Below are 18,777 nucleotides of genomic sequence, written 5' to 3' on the forward strand. Positions count from 1 at the left end.
AAGTATTTGAAGATATGGATTGCATATGTTAAGCAAGGATAGAAAGTAATTCCAGTATATGGTTGTTCGGTACTTTAAATCCCTACTTGCATTTAAATTCTTTAAATTTTTACTGGAAGTATCTATATTCAAAAATTGCAAACCCAAATGTACTAAACCTGGTTAACACACATCATACAGAACACCTGTCAGTTTTAGGTTTGAAGCCAATTTGAAGCATGTAATGAATTTATATCGGGGTACAAAAGAGATATCTAAAGTGACATTCTGAGGCACAGTTAATGAGATTGTCTCATGTAAGTCTATCTGGTAATATGATCATCTCTAATGAGATTACTTTGAAGTAACCCCTTTACAAATTAAATTAATGAACTATATGCATTCACAATACAGAACTGAAGTGTTTTTAAGGTATTTTAAGGTTAATATCAAAGCATTTCCCTATCCCTCTTAGGACCAAGTCAATATGAATATAATAAAGTATTGCATTGAGCCAGAGGAGGCAAAGAGCAAGGATACACACAGGAAATAAAATGTTGCTAAGTATGGTGTGTTATCTTTGTATCACATGTCCTTTGAACATAATAGTCAAACAATTAAAGAGAAATCAGCCTCTTGCTGGAGCCCCGTACCAGATATAGGTACAAGAATCAAAGAGAATACTTAAATTTAGTATTGGATCTGCTGAGTTGGAGAGAAAGGGCAAGGGAAAATGATTTCTCATCCTGAAAGAAAGACAAATAAGAAGAAAAGAAGTATTAAAAAATTTCATTGCAATGAGAAGTTGCATTCAGCTCTGTCAACCAGAAATAGAGGTAGTTGGAAGCTTTAAAATGGTAGTGTAAATTGGAGGTAAGGTGGGAGGAGATAAAAGTCATTGCTGGTTTAAACCTTTTATCTTTTTGTGGTTTCCTAGGAAAAATGAACTTGATTGTTGTGCTATTAGAGGCTCTCAGGCACACTATGGTAAGGATATTGTGAAGATCTTGTATTTATCTCATTGATAAGCCAAAATAATTATTAGGAGATACAGCACAAGGCATATCTCTTGTAAATTTTCTGTAACAAAATTCAGTGATGCATTTAATTGCTATCCAGGCAGGAGCCAGCATTCTGTGAATATCTTGACTCACCCTCAGTTTTGCCTTACTGAGAAATGCTTGATAGCAGTGTTATTTTTCATGAAATAACTACACAAGAGCATTTCTTCCTTGTTGGTTAAAGCTTATTCTTTCCCTATTCTATTTCTGTCAGAGTGATATAAAAGTGTTTGGTACTGGCAAGCTTTTTTCCACTGATAATAGAGACACTTACCCAACAAGTGGGTGAATTTCTTCTCCATTTGAAGCATTTGAAATATCATTTAAACTAGTTTTGAAGAAATTAAACCTAAGCATTGATCTGTATTGTATAAATGACCTGTATCATGTAGCCAAAGTCCAAAAGCTAACAAAATATTTTGATTCTTAGGATGCAGAATCCTGTTTCTTGTTCTTGTCTTCTTCCCAGGTACCACAGAAGCTCTTCTCTTCCCAATGTAGGCAGAGGCAGCATTGGCAAGCAGGACCCCTGATATTTGACATCCCATTCAAAAGTCTCTGTTAAGTTGTTGTCACCCTGCCTTTGCAATATACTTCTCTTAGAGCCTCTGGTGCCTACTTGATTAGAGAACATTTTTGGTGCTACTTAAAAAATGGAAGGTTTTAAAAATCCCCAAATGAAAGAACATGTAGTTAATAAAAGCAACCCAAGGTGGGAATAGAAAAGAATATAGAGGAGATAGTACCTTTTTTATATGCCAAATTCCATAGAATTTAATGTGTTCACTCACTCTAAAGGGCAGCCAAAAAGCCTGCAATTTAGGGGGCTGAGGATATTGTTCAAACAAAGGGAAAGATTATGTGGAAGTTGTGACATTTGATGGTGACTCTGTAATTAGACTTGTCCAATTGGGCAATGGATTTAAGTTTTTCCATCATGGCATACCATCTGAAAAAAGGCAATCGGGAATGACAATGTTTTCACACAATGGAATTTCATAAAGTTATGCCAAAAAGATGCTAAAGCAACAGATTTTACCATATGACTATGACACCAGAGAGGAGAAATTTAAGTCAATAAAGACATTATAACGAAAATGGAATCAAATCAATCACTTCAGACTAATGCCAGCCTGGTCCTGTGTACAGACTGCCTGTAAAAAGCATTAGGCATGTTCCTGGAACATGTCTTCCAGTTTAGTTTCTTCCCAGAAGGATTCTGTGTGTACGCTCTGCAGCTGCAGGGTAATGTGAGATCAAGTATACACTAAGTGGGATGGTGGGGACAGTTGCTCCATAACTGCATTACTGGTCTCAGCTAAAGGACTAGTGTAAATACACTCCCAGGACTGCTGAAGCACTACCAGTTAGGTTAGCTCCTCTTCTGATTTTGACACGTCTGTAGGAAAAAAAAAAAGAGAGCATTCCTTCCAGTACAGGGAACTGATGGACTCTATCCTCCCCTGCAATTACAGGACTATACCAAAGACAGTTGTGCCCAAATGCTACATTAAGCAATTTTCAGATCTTTAAAGCTGACTTGTAAGCATAATTTTGCATGGGATCCTTAAAGAGAATCAGTCAACAGTATTAATTTAAATTAAAGAAGAACGATTATGAGAACCAAGGCAGAATTTTTCATGCTTATAAAAGGATGTTTAACGTGAGTCAGTGGAATTTTCTCCCTGAATAGCAAAGGAAGGAACTAGGCACACACTCTGTTTCTAGAGCTTTATGGCATTAACAGTACTTGTCACTTATGATTCTGCAGGTGGTACTTGCATCATGTAAACTCAGTAGTCTGTTGAGGATATTATTCAGTCATAGGCAAGAGGCTACTGAAGTAGGGATATGGTAGAAAATGATAAGGCTTCTCTGTTCATCTTCCTTATTTACTACCATTCTATAACAGTGAAATCATAGCAGGCATTGCAGGTAACAAGTCTTCAGTAAAAGATTTCTCTATCTTTCAGTCTAATTCAGCTTGCCACAAAGCACAGTAGCTGCTTAAACAATCACATTTTGGGTCCATTTCTGTCTCTTTGCAACTATTCAAACAATTTAATAAAAGTGACTGTAAAACATGAACTACATCTGTGAATGGCAAAACCAGAAATAAATGGCTTTTCTACTTGTCCAAGAAAAAAACATCTCTAAATTGTATTATAGGGAACTCCCCCCAAAATCTGGTCCATCCTGGTATTATACTGGGTTAAATAATTACAGATAACTTTGGTCATGTTTGTGGCTAGCAATCATTGCCTTAGAAGTTCCTGCAGTTACAGAGTGATCAGAAACAAGACTGTGTCTCAGTTCTCATGGACTGCTACAATTAAGCTGGCATCATTATAGATCAAATGCCTGTCCTGTAGCAACTGGATAGCCATTCCAACAAGCTGGATCCCTTGTGAACAAACAGAAAGGAACTAATGTACCTTGTTTTTTAGAATGAATTCATGATGACATTATAAGTGGCATTCACACTTGCAGACATTTCTTCTTGGTGAAAACTGAAATCAGAAAAGAGGGGCTCTCTTACAATGTGCTACATCTAGTGTCCCAGTTTTTTTTAATATTAGAATAGTACAGAAGTCATCTAAATAGGCATGCTATTAACCCTCAACCTGCTAGGTTTGTATAAATATGATCATTTTTTCCATTGTTGGGCACAGAATATTTCCTTTTACAGTTTCAACCAAAATATTATTTGCCAATAATTTGGAAATCATACATGTTGAGTGTGCCAAAAAAAGCCATCATAAATACAAACTTAAATAATAACAATATTTTCCACCATAGGCAGTGGTAGCAGTCATGCTGCTAATGTGTGTTTAGCTAAATATTCACTATTGCAGCATGACACTTACCTCTTTCTGGTGCCCACATCTTAGAATAGAAACTTTCTAGTTGATTTTGAATTGCTATCCCCAAAAAGTATCTGGGGATGCCACAAAACAGAAATAAACTAGAAACATCCATAGCACACTCAGCAGAGTGAAGGGTGCCAAGCCTTTCTCTAGAAAGTTGGTCATGCACTGGGTTACCTAAAGAGGTCACTCTACTACAATCCTACTTGTTCTCTGAATTGCAAAATCACTTCCATGCTGAATTATTGTCCTCATCGCTGCTGGGGCAGACTCTGCCTCCCGCTGTAACAAGATTAAGCTCATTCCATAACTGTCTGGACACTACCTTGGGACTTGGCAGGCTTCCTGCCTTGCTGAAACCAAGATGAAGCATCTGCTGTGCCATTATACAGTCTTGGCATATGCATCCCTTAAGAAAGGATATTGTGACATAACCAGTGGAGCACAAAAGCCCTTACTGACTTAAAGACCCACAGGGTTATTGCCATCTGTTTATTAATTAGGTGCACTAGGTCCTGATTGTTACATATGGAATGAAGCAGGCTGCTGGTGGCTCAGTCCACTGGAATGCTCTAGGTATAAGGAAAGGATTTTTAAGAAATAGGAAATAAGTGTCCTTGTTTGATTTGCCCAGTCAATGTCTCTCAGCGTTAGAAATCCAAGTAATTATTCCCTTCCCCTGCTAAAAGGTTTGGATAAGCTTTCTGTTCCTGTCTTGTTATTAAATCTATATTACATTAGAGCACACCACTATGGGGTAGAATGATAGTTTCAACTTTCTTCCTTGTATCTTCATGGTTTTCTCTCCATGACATGTCAGTGTTTTTTTCTGTTTTAATGAGTCAAGACCATTGTTACCCTGTGTGTAAAATCTCTGACTGAAACCATTCATTCAGCAAGCAAAAAGTAAAAACTCCCTAAGAGTCCATGGATATTTTAACAGATATTGTTATATAGTCTATGTTTGAAGGATATGCCCAGCAAAGATGCAAAAAACTGCATGTGTCTTCTGCAGCACTGGCAATGTGTTCTCAGTTGGAAATGCTGATTATTATTATTATTATTATTAAATGTCTATTCCTTATATAACCATATAATTAACAGAGTTCATTATATACCCATTTTGTAGCTTACACCTTCTATCGCTTGGAAGATAAGGTCTTCTAATCATGATTCTTGAGTCATTTTAGGACTGTCCTTCAGTGGGACAAGAAGGCAGAGGGAATTTCAAGTCAGCATTTCCTCTCTGTGTCGTCCGAAGTCCGGATAGAATTCTTCATGACCAGAAGAGAGATCACAGAATCATGGAATGGTCTGGGTTGAAATGGACTTTTAAAGATAGTCTGTCCCACCTGCCATGGGCAGAATCACCTTCACTTGTTATTGTGTATACCCCGGTTGCACAGTAAGAGCCTGCAAATAGCCACTTTTTTTTCTGATACATGAAGTAGTAGGGTACTTCCTTACACCACCTCACAGGATAAATAGATATGATTCTGCATGAGAGTTAAATAATTCCCAAGTTTAAGCCCTTCCACCCCTCCAGTAAAAATATTTCTACATCTGAAAAAAATATCAATAATATCGCAAATACTGCAGATAATATATATGTTACTCTAGAAAACCCTAGACAATTCCTTCAGAATTAAAACAATATCATTTAAATGTAACTGCATCCTGACCTCTAGAAATGGGGTTGTTTAAGATTCTTAAAGGTGTTTCTTAATGGCCATATTATACAGTTTCAGGTAGGACTGTTTATTGAATAAACTGATCTGTACTTCTACTTACAGAGTATTTTTATTTTCATGATCTAAAACAGTTTCATAGAGCCTGGAGCAAAACAGAAGGAATCTTACAATGCAGAAAGCTTGAACTTTAAACCTCTGTGGAAATGAATTATGCATATGGATTATATGTACAATTTTAAGCTTTAGAAATAATTTTGTATACTGCTATTGATATAAAGATAGCTCCAGAGCATTAATGTGATTTAGGACAAGTCTATGGGAGCTAACGTTGCTAAGAAAAGGAATGAGACAAAGGAAGTAAAACTGTTAATTGGCAGGCAAAGTGGATTTTTTGTTGTGATTGAAATAGGTGAAAAAAAAAGGAACTTCAAACAAGAAAAAAAAATAATATCCTGCTAATTCATCAGCTTTCCAACATGAGAATGAAAAACTGAACTATCCAATCAAAACATTAATGAGGCACTTTAATTTTAAAGAAGTAAATAACCAATAAAGAATGCAAAAATGCAATTTTGGGTTTTCCTGGATATTTTTGCAGTGGAGGAGCTAACAGTAATACTCACAGACCACAGAATATTCTGAATTAGAAGGGACCCACAAAGATCACCAAATCCAATTTTAAAGTGAATGGCCCGTATGTGGTTGTAACACCTACCTTGGTGTTATTAGCACCATGGTCTAACAAACTGACCTAATGAAATACTTAATTTCTATTCAAATATGAAAGCTGGTATACTGTTGTGAACACATTTCTTAATATAAATAAAATTTAAATAATAAATCCTCGCAGAATTAAACCTAAGCTCCTCGTTGCTCTATTTAGCAGGTGAAAAGGATTTTCTTGCAGAGAAATGGTGCTGTACAAACTGCTTGCTCAATATCTTCTTTTTTCTAGTATAAATTTGGTTAAAAATATGAATTCTTTTGATGTGAATCAATGCCTCTTTTAGTCAATGGGAAAATTTTTATTTTCTAAAATAACTTTTGTTTAGGCACCATGATTGTGTATGTGGAATAAGGGATCAGTGGTCTTCGTGTACAAAAATCTTGTCTCAGAACTGTGCATTTCAATAAGAACATGGCACAGATTTTTTTCTTTATGATGGAGTTATCAACTTGTAAATGATGTTTTCACTCGTCCTATTTGATCACACACTTCTCATCTGTAACCCAACTGCAAAATGCCATTAGTGCTCAAGACTTATCTACTGCCTTAGAATTTTCCAGATAACTGAAGGTTGTTCACTGTTAAAAGTCAAAATTTCTGATCTTTAAAATCAGAAGAAACAACTTTAACATCCAGCAATGATTGCAAGTTAAATAAAATAGCTTTATATGGCCATATCATGATATGTCTGAGAATAATGCTGTAAATGTAAAAGCATATTCTACATTACATCTTGTTTTAGGCAAGCTTAAATTATTCATTTTACTTGTACTATTTATATATTTGTATATATATGTGTATATATATATAACCTCTTATCATCTTAAAATAGATTATGTATAAAAAATCATCACCCTATAACAAATGAATGAGTCCAGAAAAGTACATGTGTAAATCTTCTGAATAAGGAAAGTAATTTTTGTGTATTGATTTGTCTAAAGTGTTAAATTACATAATAGCCATATAGTAAAGCATTGAATAATTTAAGTAAATCAATGTTTTCTGAATTTCATACAAGTACAAACTTATTAGGCAGTAAAATAAATCAATATAATAAAAAAATAGAGTAGTATGTAATGATGAATGTATGAGCTGATAATAACCAGAGGTAAAAACTCTCATTGTAGAAAACACCTTTCAGTCATCTTTTCTCTATTATTCCCATCAGAAAACATGGTACTCTGTAGCCAATTGATTTTAGCCTTTAAATAACTTTTCATTTGAAAGTCACCTCACAGAAGTAAAAGTACAACCTTTTTCAAATTAACATCTTGGGTATGGAATAGTAATGCATATTAACTTCTATTGAACCTCGTTCATGCAGTTTATGGTTCCTAAAATGTTACATATTTTGTAGACCTTAAGGAAGCATTACTTCCATTCTTAAATGATTTCCATAATGTTTTCTTTTATGATATCTCCTGGGCAGAAGGCCCAGGTTTCAGATACTAAAATTTTTTAAATGTTGGACTTTTTTTGTTTGTTAATAATACTTCTGGCTACCATCCAGAAAGTTAAGAGTTAAAAAAAAAAGGAGAAATGCATACATTTTAAAACTGGTAGTAAAATTTACCAGAAAAAATATGCACAATTAATTTTTAAAGTGAACAAAAATATTGGCAGAGGATGATTGACAATGTTTTTTATAGTGATATTTGTGAAACCCATTAAATTCTTGCTTGATGGTAAAAATATTTAATGGAAATTTCTCCTGGTAAATTGCATAATACTGTATTCATTCAGGGACTGTAGACTCAAAAATTTTCTAGAAGCACTATGGGAATTTATATACTTCTAAATACAGGTGGTTATACTACCAGATTAACCAGTATCTTGCCTTTAAGACTCACATCTGAAACCATGAGAAGAATAGAATAATTTGTTCTGCAAAGCCATATGCAGAAGCATGATTGGTTGGTTGTTGGGGTTTTTTTAATAAATAGACTAAACAAAGAAGTCTTCAATATTAATACTAGACATAAATATTATATCTACACAAGCCAAATTTTATATATATATTTTAAAAATATTTTATATTTTTATCCTACATCATATACAATATGTTAAGAGGCTTTCAAAACAAGGTGTTGAGTTTTTTCCTCAGAAAATTTTGTTTCAGAAAAGCTAACTCCATCATAATAATTGAAAGATAGTTTTAATTAAAAATCATGCTTTCTGCACCTCTCTCTGTTCATCTTACATTAGCAGTAGGTAGGCACATTAGTTTGAGGAAAGAGAGCTCTATTTTGGCTTTGTTTAAAAGGAGGGAAAAGAAGTACTATAGAAACATGAACTCTCTCTGATTTTTATTCTAATTCAGTGTTTCTTCATACAAGCAAATTTACATAATTAAAGATTTTATGTAAGAGATTCTGACTCAGGGATTTGAAATCCATCTTATATTAAATGCACTGTTTACAAAAACTCAATCTATGTACCTGCTGTCGCCCTTTTAAAGAAAACATGAAGAAAGACTTGTGGTAATGCTGTATGACAAAATGTTCTATTCTATAATAATCTTCAAAATTTTCACTAGGTTCTAAACAAGGAATTAACTCTATGTTTAAAGTTCTTGATTGTCAAAAATACCATGTTACAGTCTTTTAACTGAGAAATATGAACAAAGTAATACCAGCTACTTGTTTGATGAAAATCCTACTTTAACTAAATACATTACACTACCTATGATTTTGAAAGGTAGATGTAGTCTTTTTCTACAGATATGCAATTTCAAATTCATTGCAGAAATAACTCATTATTTTTCCTGAATATCATTACATTTACTTGCTTCTCTATATATTCAATTCTGAAAAACACTTCTTGTTAGTTATGGATTACTGCCAGAAAATTGCCATTTTTTCCATTGTCTTAGCTACTTCTGTACCAAGAGTTCCAGTAATTATATGGTGAATTTGATGCAGTTATCTCCCAATGATTATATATACATATATGCTAATATGGAGCTCCATTTAAGAAAAGGCAGAAAGCCTGTTTATTGGACCCAATTCGCAGCAGAAAAAATACTGCAATTTTCAAAAATATTATGCAGCTTTTCTAAAAAGGCAGCAAAATATTAAGCTGTAACAGAATTAAGAGGTTATAGACCCTACTTTCAGCACATAATTCTTCATAACCCACTGTTTCACAACGAATTTTAAAATAGATCCAGCTGAGCAGCATAAAATAAAATGTTTAGAAGATGTAAAAAGTTAAACATCAGTATTTTCAAATTAGTGTAGAGAAATGGCTTCCTTCAACATCCACTACTGTAGTCTTTAAAATATGTTTGTCCTCAACAGGATAGACAATTGTGAATCATAGAAAGGTTTGTGTTCTTAATAACCAAGACCTGGTCCCATGGGCAGAGATACTTTCACTTGACCAGGTTGCTCAGAGATCCCATACAACCTGTCTTTGCACACCTCCAAGGATGGTGAACCCACACCTTTTCTGGGCAACAGGTCGCAGTACCTCACAGCCCTCACAGTAAAGAATTTCCTACTAACGCCTAATCTTAATCTCCTTTGAATTTAAAATCATTCCCTCTTGTCCTAGCATGCTCTGCTTGTGTAAAAAGTCACTCTCCTTTTTGTAAGCATAGAGGTCACTCTCCCCTTTACACATGGTAAGGCCTCAATGAGCTCTCTGCACTCTCTCTAGTTCAGACTAAAAAACCTCAGCTCTCTGTGTTCCTTCATTGTCAAAGATCTCCAGCCCTCTGAGATGCTTCATGGCCCTCCTCTGAACCCAGTCTAATAGAGCTGCATCTCTCTTGTGCTGAGGATCCCAGAGATGGACCAAGTACTCCAGGTGGAGTCACACAAGAGCAGAGTAGAGAGGAAGAATGACCTTCCTCGGCCTGCTGGCTACTCCTCTTTTGGTACAGCTCAGGATGTGGATGGCCTTCTAGGCTGTGAGAACATGGTGTTGACTCATGTCCAGCTTTTCATCCATGAGAATCCCCAAGTACTTCTTGGCATGTCTGTTCTGAATGAGTCCTTCTCCCAGTCTGTATTTATGTCTGGGATTGCCATAATCCAGACACAACACCTTCCACTTGGACTTGTTGAACTTCATGAGGTTCTCATGGGCCCACTTTTGTTTGTCCACATGTCCCTGTCCACATGTCCCTGTCCTTCAGGATATCAACTTCACCACTCACTTTCATGTAATCTGCACTCAATCTCACTTTTTCATAGATAAAGGTATCAAAGAGTACCAGTCCCCACATAGAGACCTGAGGGATGTCGCTTGTCACTTGCCTCCACCTGAATGTAGAGCCATTGGCTACAACTCTCTGGATGAATCTATCCAGCCAGTGGTTTATCCACTAAAAAGTCCACCCCTCAAATCCACGTTTCTCCAATTCGGAGTTTAAGGATATCATATGCTGTCATTGTCTTACAGAAGACCAGGTAGAAGACATCCGTTTGTTTTCCCTTGTTGACTGCTGTGTTACTGAAGAAGGCCCCCAGATTGGTCAGACATGATTTTCCTTTGGCTGTCTCAGATCACCTCCTGCACTTGCATTAACATTGCTCCCATAAGGACCTGCTCTGTGATCCTCCTAGGTACAGAAGTGAGTGAGTAAGCATGGTGAAGCATGTCTTGATGGGAAAAACGGATTTTATTCCTTAGTTATTAACTTCCACACATTATAATGTATGTAGATTTTTGCTTTAACTTCGTGTATATTTGAATTGCACTTTTAAAATGGAACTCAAGTTTATCAAAAACATCGGTTTGGAATAGAGAAGTCCATACTATGGCAGAAATTTATTTATGATATTTTTTGAGTAATTTTCTATTTGAGTATAAGTACTTAGTAGTAGCAGTAAAAGACTTGACATCGAAATCACTGTTAAAAAGAGAATATATAATACCATTTTATCTATTTTTAAATGCCCTACTTTTATTTTTATATGCCCATCCACACAGACAAGAGTGAACTCTGCAAAAAAATTTAATGAATACAGCACAATTGTGACTACAAATATTTACATTTGAATATGAATCTTTCTATTCTAAATGGAAGTTATTACACAGGTTCTCTTGTCTTTACAGTCCAGCTTGTGTTATAGCGACTGATGAAAACCATATACTTGCACAAAACAAGAAAAGCACATTCTGGCAAATATTTGGAATATCCTGGCTTCCTTCTTTATTTAAAATTATTTCTTTGGGTTGTTTGTTTGGTTGGTTGGCTGGCTTGGTGATTTTTGTCACTGGTTTTGGTGTTGGTTTAGTTCTGTTGGTGCTTTCTTGGTCCTTGATGTACCTATTATTTTTCTAAGACTACTGTATAAGATCTTCATACTGAACAAAACACATTCCAACAGGAGATATCCAATTGTTGATTGCAGAAAATCGTCTGGAAATTTAAGACAAAATTTTCAATGCACTATACAAAAGAGAAGTGTTCAAACAGGAACGAACTTTTCTTGTTCACTTCCTTTTAATGAAGTATCTGAATGCACAGAATAACAGCCCTAATTTGTTACTTTAAAGCAATTGCCTGATTTTATGAATATGCGTTGGAACTTTAGGCTCTTAGAGTAAATCTGTAGAGGATAGTTACTATTTCCTACAATTAATTTTCAGTGTAGAGGATGAAATGTAGCACACCATGTACATAATCCTGCTATAGGGAAAATTACCCCTTTGTACTTTCCTTCCATTCTAGCCCAAATGCATTTCCCCCATATTACTCTTTGGCTTCAACAACCTGTCCTGGCCCCCTCAATTTCTATCCAGTGGAGAAAAAGTTACCATCCAGACCAGTGGAGAAAAAGTTACCCTGGTAAGGGGATACTACCCTGATTCTGTCCCATTTCAGTCTCTTTTCTTGATTCATGTTGTTACCTACAGGAACACAGTCTGTTAAAGGACAGTCAAAAACTGGCCAGAGTAAATGGAACAAGCTGTACATGGTTAGCATACAAATACTTTCAAACTAAAAAAAAGTGAGTAAAAATGTAGCTTAAATACAAAAATGTGAGTAAAACTCCCAGTTCATATCAAGTTGTCTCGATGAAGAGCCTTCCTACTGGGAATACAGGTTCCAGGAGTATATTTTGAAATAATACATGTGGGCATATTTTATAATGTAACCCTTTATGAATATTCACTGACTTAGGCTTCAGTGAAAACAGTGACATATCTAAGTATCTATAACTGCCAAATTTTCACTACTTCGTCATTTAGTTAAAATGACACTGGATTTCAACAATTTCATCCGACATGCACTAGAAACATCCAAGCTGCATTGGTGTCTTCTCGTATTTGACCCTTTTTCTTCCTATATGCTATCTGATACTAGAATATTATATAATAATATTCCTTCAATTTTAAGCTGCATATCACTTATTGATGTTAGAATTATTTTTGAAGCAGGTAATTTGTATCTTTTAGGTGGGGAAATTATAAGTTTCCACTGCTTCAGGAAACTTTGAATATGTTGGATTACTCAGTTTACCAAGTCAGTATAAAAATGTGTACTAATTCATGATCAGACCCTAAATTATTCATAGTGGTGAACCACAAAAAAAAAAAAAAAATTAGTTTCTCTTTTTTTTTTTCCCACCAATATTAATTTCCCATTCGAATGTTTTTTTTTAACACTGACCGCAATTAACCATAATATTTACAATATTTTTCTATTCTCAGGAGGGTTGATGGCATTAAACATTATCACACATAGAATTTCTGAAATCCTGAACTAAAATTTGGTGCATGAAAATAATAGAAAAGTAAAAGGAATAGAAAAGCTCTAAAGAAAGTGTAGCAATTACATACTGTTGCCAGTAGTATGCCAATTAATTTACTCATATTATCTGGTATTTAGATTAGGTTTATTGAGAGACTGTAGAAAAATAGATTAATATTAAATTGATACCTAAAGACTTTTGGCTTTTTATACATTCTTTATATCTTTGTAGCTTTTTAGGTTTTTGATATATAGCTATATTGTTTTAAACACTTTTTCACACTTTAGAATAGTAGATTACCCTTTCTCACACTTAGTGCCATCTTCTTAAAATTTTGTTTAGTCTCATTTTCAAAAAAAAGAATGTCTAACAGGGACACCCTGTTTTGCACTAACAGTTCGGATGTCAAGTTCCAGTGTTTCTTTTTTATAGTATCTAAAACTTGATAGCAATTCTGGCAGGAAATACCTGTTTTCAGATATAATCTTGTTCTTATAGCTAGTCATTTATGTGACTTTGGTTTAGGTAGTATTCATAGGTCTTGATCTGGTCACTGAAAGGTAGCACATGATCATTTTATAGTAATTAAAGCCAAGCACAAAAATTATCGCTAACCAATGTGTACAACAATCTAACATTTCATATACAAAACCCAGAATTTATTTATGAAGCATTGTGCACCTATGATGAATCCAGTATCTATCGCCTTTTAGATATTTTGAAATTTATTTTTCAAAATTCCTTTGCTTTTATTTTTAATACAGAATCATCCTTCCATGTAATTAGCTTGGCTTTACCATTCAGTAAACAATCCAAATATATAATCATAATTTATTTTTTAAACAACCATTGTAACACAAATACTACCAAAAGCTTTTGGCTTTGTTTTCCAAAGGAAATCCCCTTAAACTCTTATCATGTCTCGTAGTGCATATTTAAGTTCTTTCTGCAGGTGATCACAGAAACAAAAAAGGCACCATTTTATCACCATAAAAAAATTCTGCCTTCTTTTTTTTATTCTCTTACACCTTCACTACTTATTTCTTGACTCTTTATTGAGGTATTTTATGACTTAGCATAATGAATATTTAATATGAGCTGGAAAATGAATTGTAAATTATGTTAATTTACTTAATATATTTTCACTTCTCAGTATTTTTACATTAAAAAGTTGAATGTGTCCTTTACAGCCTTCTTTTCAAAGATATTGTTATCAAGAGTATAAATATGCAAGACCATACCTGGCTGCTTTTTAGTTGCCTTTATGTTTATAGATTCCTATCTGTTGGTAGTCAAACGATAAAGACAAGCTAGGTGATTAATTTTTCCACTGTGGTAATCACATTGATTTAGTTCATATTCATGACATTTCATATTGTTAACAGTCAATGACCCCAAATTAATATAGGAACAGTTTTGGCAAACCAAAGCACAATCTGACAATGCATTTACAACTATGATTGTGTTCTTACCGTTCTGAGACTGAAATGTCAATTATATTGGGAACAAGGGAGTAGTGCATGTATAGAAGAAAAAAATTAACATATATGATTATACTTGAAAGTTAAACTACTGTTGCTGAAAATCAGCACTCTAAGCATAGGCATATGACCACTGAGAACAAATAAAAACTAAAGATGTATATTTTAGAAATATGAAAGCATATTACAAGTACAGAACACCTATGGAAAGCCACAAAAAGAACCTTAAAGAATTAATGAAGCAGCATGCTATCACTTATCTGATGATTTGCCATCATAAATCCCACTAATGATGGTGACACCTCTATTGCTCAGAAATAAATTTTCCAATTGAGCTTTTGGAAAATGAAAACTGAACTACTAATCTTAGAAATTTTGTTTTAAGGCAAAGGGTCAATTCCTTTGCAGCCAACAATTGAGGAGTAGCTACACCTGATTTTTGTACATTTCACTGTGGCTGCTGGTTGAGAGCTGACATCATGTGCTTAGATTTTGTGTGCATTACACATCCATCTGTTCCTCCGTCTGGCAAAGGAAAAAAAAAAAAAAGAAAATTAAGAAAAAGAAGTCTAGGAATGCTTTATAAACTCTTTCCACCAATACACCAGTTGTTAGCTTCCTGCTGGTAGCCCTAGTATAAGCATCATTGGGTAATTATTTCAAGCAGGAAACAACCAACCCACATGTTCAAAAGTAATTACTAGCTCAATTAACTATCCAGAAGCAGGTAATTCTTTTTCTTAAGATGCAGAAAAAGAAGAGTTATAATATTTGTGCATCTTTAATATAAGCATTTAGATAGCATCTGTGCAATATTATACCTGCACATATTTTTGTAACTGAAAAATTTCATACTATCATAAATGGTCTATATCAATCATAAATCATGGAGGGTCATCTGAAATTTCCTACGTATTTTTTATGGTAGGTGTAATATTAGGCCTGTTGTTATTTAACATTTTCACTAATGATTTGAAGATAAGCAGAACTAAATTCACACATAGTATTAATTGGGAAGTACTATATGTTTAGCTGAGGACAACAGCAGGGACATGAGAAGTTAGAAAGGCACAAGCAGAAAATAACAAAATAGACAAAGAAAAGAACACACTAATGCATCTGGGGAAAAATAAACCAGAACCAGGACAGTACAACTGGGGGGAACTGTGAAAGCTGGTACACTCTTAAGAGATTAAGGGGTAGCAGTGAACAGCAAACATGAAAACGAATCTGAGTCAGACAGAAATAGCAAAAATGTACCTTACTAACAGCTTCAGAAATCTGCTTTTCTGCTTGAACAGTTAATCCCCAGCAGATACCAGTTTTTCTCCATCTACTTATTTCTGTTTTTTGCATATTACCATGAAAGATAAAATGTCATTATATTATAAAATGTCATAAGGCCTTGTCTTGACTGATTCATAAAGTTTTCAGTGGTTTAAGCTTCATTTTATGTGGTCTGCCCCAAATACCAGCAAAATGAGCCACCTAATTCTCTACAAGGAACAAAGTGATATAAACAGAGAGATGGTCTTACTACCCTATCTCTGAAATCTACATTCCTTAATCCAGCATTTTTTACTTCAGAAACTTGAACATACCATTGAGCTGCAGCTATTTTTCTCAGCTTTAAAAATGCTTTCATATTCTTAACCTTAAAAAAGCTTTTCTATCTGTTCATTTTTTATTTTGGTAGCGTAAACATAGAAAGACACTGATATGACATGATATGGGGCGCAAAGTGAAAGAAGTTTTGTGAGAATGTCCCTTTTCAAAGCCATTTCATTATAAGTACTATGAAATTACTTAAGCCTGCCTATTTCACACTTTAGTCATCAAACAGTCAAAATTTCATAATACATTTCCACACCTTGGTACTTTTAAAGTATTTAACTTCTGTATCATTATATGCGATATACTAATTGGTCTTCTCTTCTTTACTGCGTATGGTAAGAAAGAGGTGCTCCAATTACATAATGTTTTTATGGTACATCAATATTGAATTCATGTCTTCTATGTGCTCTATCAGGTAAACAGATATAATAGTCAATGCTCATAAAACCAAATGCTGTCCCATATTATTTTTTTTTTAATTTGACAAAAAAACATAGCTCTAGGACATAAGTTCAATGAGATTTGTTCTATGACATTAGAAGCTAATATCTTCATACACCTGCCAGTAATAGAGAAAACTACAAATTGTCTGAAAAATGGATCTAGTGCAAGCTGCCAGTCATCCTATATATTCTAAATCCTTCAAACACAAGTAATCTCTCATCCAGAAGCTGATTAGATTTACAAGCATGTAACACTGCCCAAAATGGTATACCATATCTCTCTGTAAATGGAGATAGCTTACAACAAACTAAAATTAACTTCCAAGACATTTATAAGACTTGATTCACACCTATTTATTGAGAACAAGGAATTTTATACATAATTGTACTAATGCTTCCCTTCAGATCAGAAATTTCAGTGCAGACATGCCTGTATATTTGGCTGCAATGTAATGTTCAAAAATCCAGGCAGCTTCTAGCATTGCAATTACACTAATTTAGCTACTAGATGAAGTTTAGCTATAGGACTGCACAGATTCATGTCAGAGAGTCCTGTGAAAAAGAAGAGAATTTAGGTCTAATGTCAAAAAACTTTAATCTGAAGAGACGAGGTGAAGGTGAAAATTTATCCTCAATTTACAATAAACTCCATGATGGAATGAGATTGTCATTATTATTTAATTGGAATTTTTTACTCAGATATAAAATTGACTTCAAACTAATATGCAACTTCAACCAAAAAGAAACCCAGTAATTCACTGATATACTTTTCTTGCATTCTAAACCTTTCTAAAATGTGTATGCATATGTTTATAAAATATGTGATCTTATATGTTCATTTCAGTATTTTCCACATATGCATTATTCTGTTTAAAAAAAAAAGCTGGGGTGGGGGGGAAAGTAAGCATCAAGTAAAAACAAATTTCAAAGCACAAGTGCAGAAATATATTTCATTGGCATTTTACAAGAAAATGTATCAATCCTTGTGACTATACATGCTTTGTTGTGATGCCTGAAGTGTTAAATACTACAGCTGGCAACATGAGAATATTTAAGAAGGTATGAAAGACTAACTGCATTAAAAACACCATTTTTCCTTGACACTACTAGCGAGACAGCTTGACTGAGTTCATAATTTTTCTTCTCCACTTTACAAATAATTTATGAATTCTATTTAGTTGTACTACTTTGTGCCTACCTCGCAGAGAAAAATTGTGTTCTTTCTCACAGGCCTACAGTTATTAGCAATATGTGAGGGAAGTGCCAACCTTCTGCACATTGTAACAGGCACAGTTTGTGTTCCAAGGACAAGAAGCCTCAGCAATGTACTGCAGCTTTTCAATAATCTCTCAATGAAAAATTGTTTCACTGCTCATAGAAGTGAAGCAATCTACAAGTGAGATGGCTGTGAGGTTCTGTAGAAGCAGCTCAGCTGGACCACGGTCCATCAGTTGGAAAAATTTTGCCTCAGATTTCTTCATAAATCATGTGGAATGCTTCAAATTAACAACTGGGGAGAATACTGCAGGCACTTCTTCCACTGTTGAATCTAATTTAAACAGTTTCCATAGGACTGTTCCATAGGCACAGTAAAACAAGACATGTTGGTGCCTGCATTTAAGGAGTCAATCCTACTGTTGGCTTGATCTTTGCCAACCATTAGGAATGTACATTTCACTTCAAGGATACTGCAGCATGGCCAGGCTTCCCAGACAATCTGTGAAACCTACCCAGGAGCTTTTCAATAGTCATGTACATGAAGCTCCAGCTCACCTGCCACTGCCCCCACTTCAGGACATAGCCAGAAATAGGAGACCTTATAGAGGTCCCTTCAAAATTTTATGGGATTCCATAACTCTTAATTACCTGCTTTCAGGGAGTCACCAATGTAAGTGTGATGTTCTAAAAAGGCCAAAGTATATAAACCATGTTTTTTTCTTTTTCTTTTAAATTGAAAAGAAAAAGGAAAAAAGTAGAACTAAATGCTTTTCAAAAAATAATAGATAAGTACTGATTGTTTTTTACTGAAGTGGCTTTATCAAAGTCTAAAACAGAATAGAAGACAGAATTCTGAAACAAAAAACCAAAAAAAACCTACTGAATCAGCACAATTATTTTTTGTAAACACAGCACGCATTGCAACTTCATTAGTGATAGCACTGTTTTGTGGTTTATTGCAGTGAAAGAGATACATATTTTAAAAGTAG

Source organism: Molothrus ater, chromosome 4 (assembly GCF_012460135.2).
Source record: "Molothrus ater isolate BHLD 08-10-18 breed brown headed cowbird chromosome 4, BPBGC_Mater_1.1, whole genome shotgun sequence".
NCBI classification, from domain to species: domain Eukaryota; kingdom Metazoa; phylum Chordata; class Aves; order Passeriformes; family Icteridae; genus Molothrus; species Molothrus ater.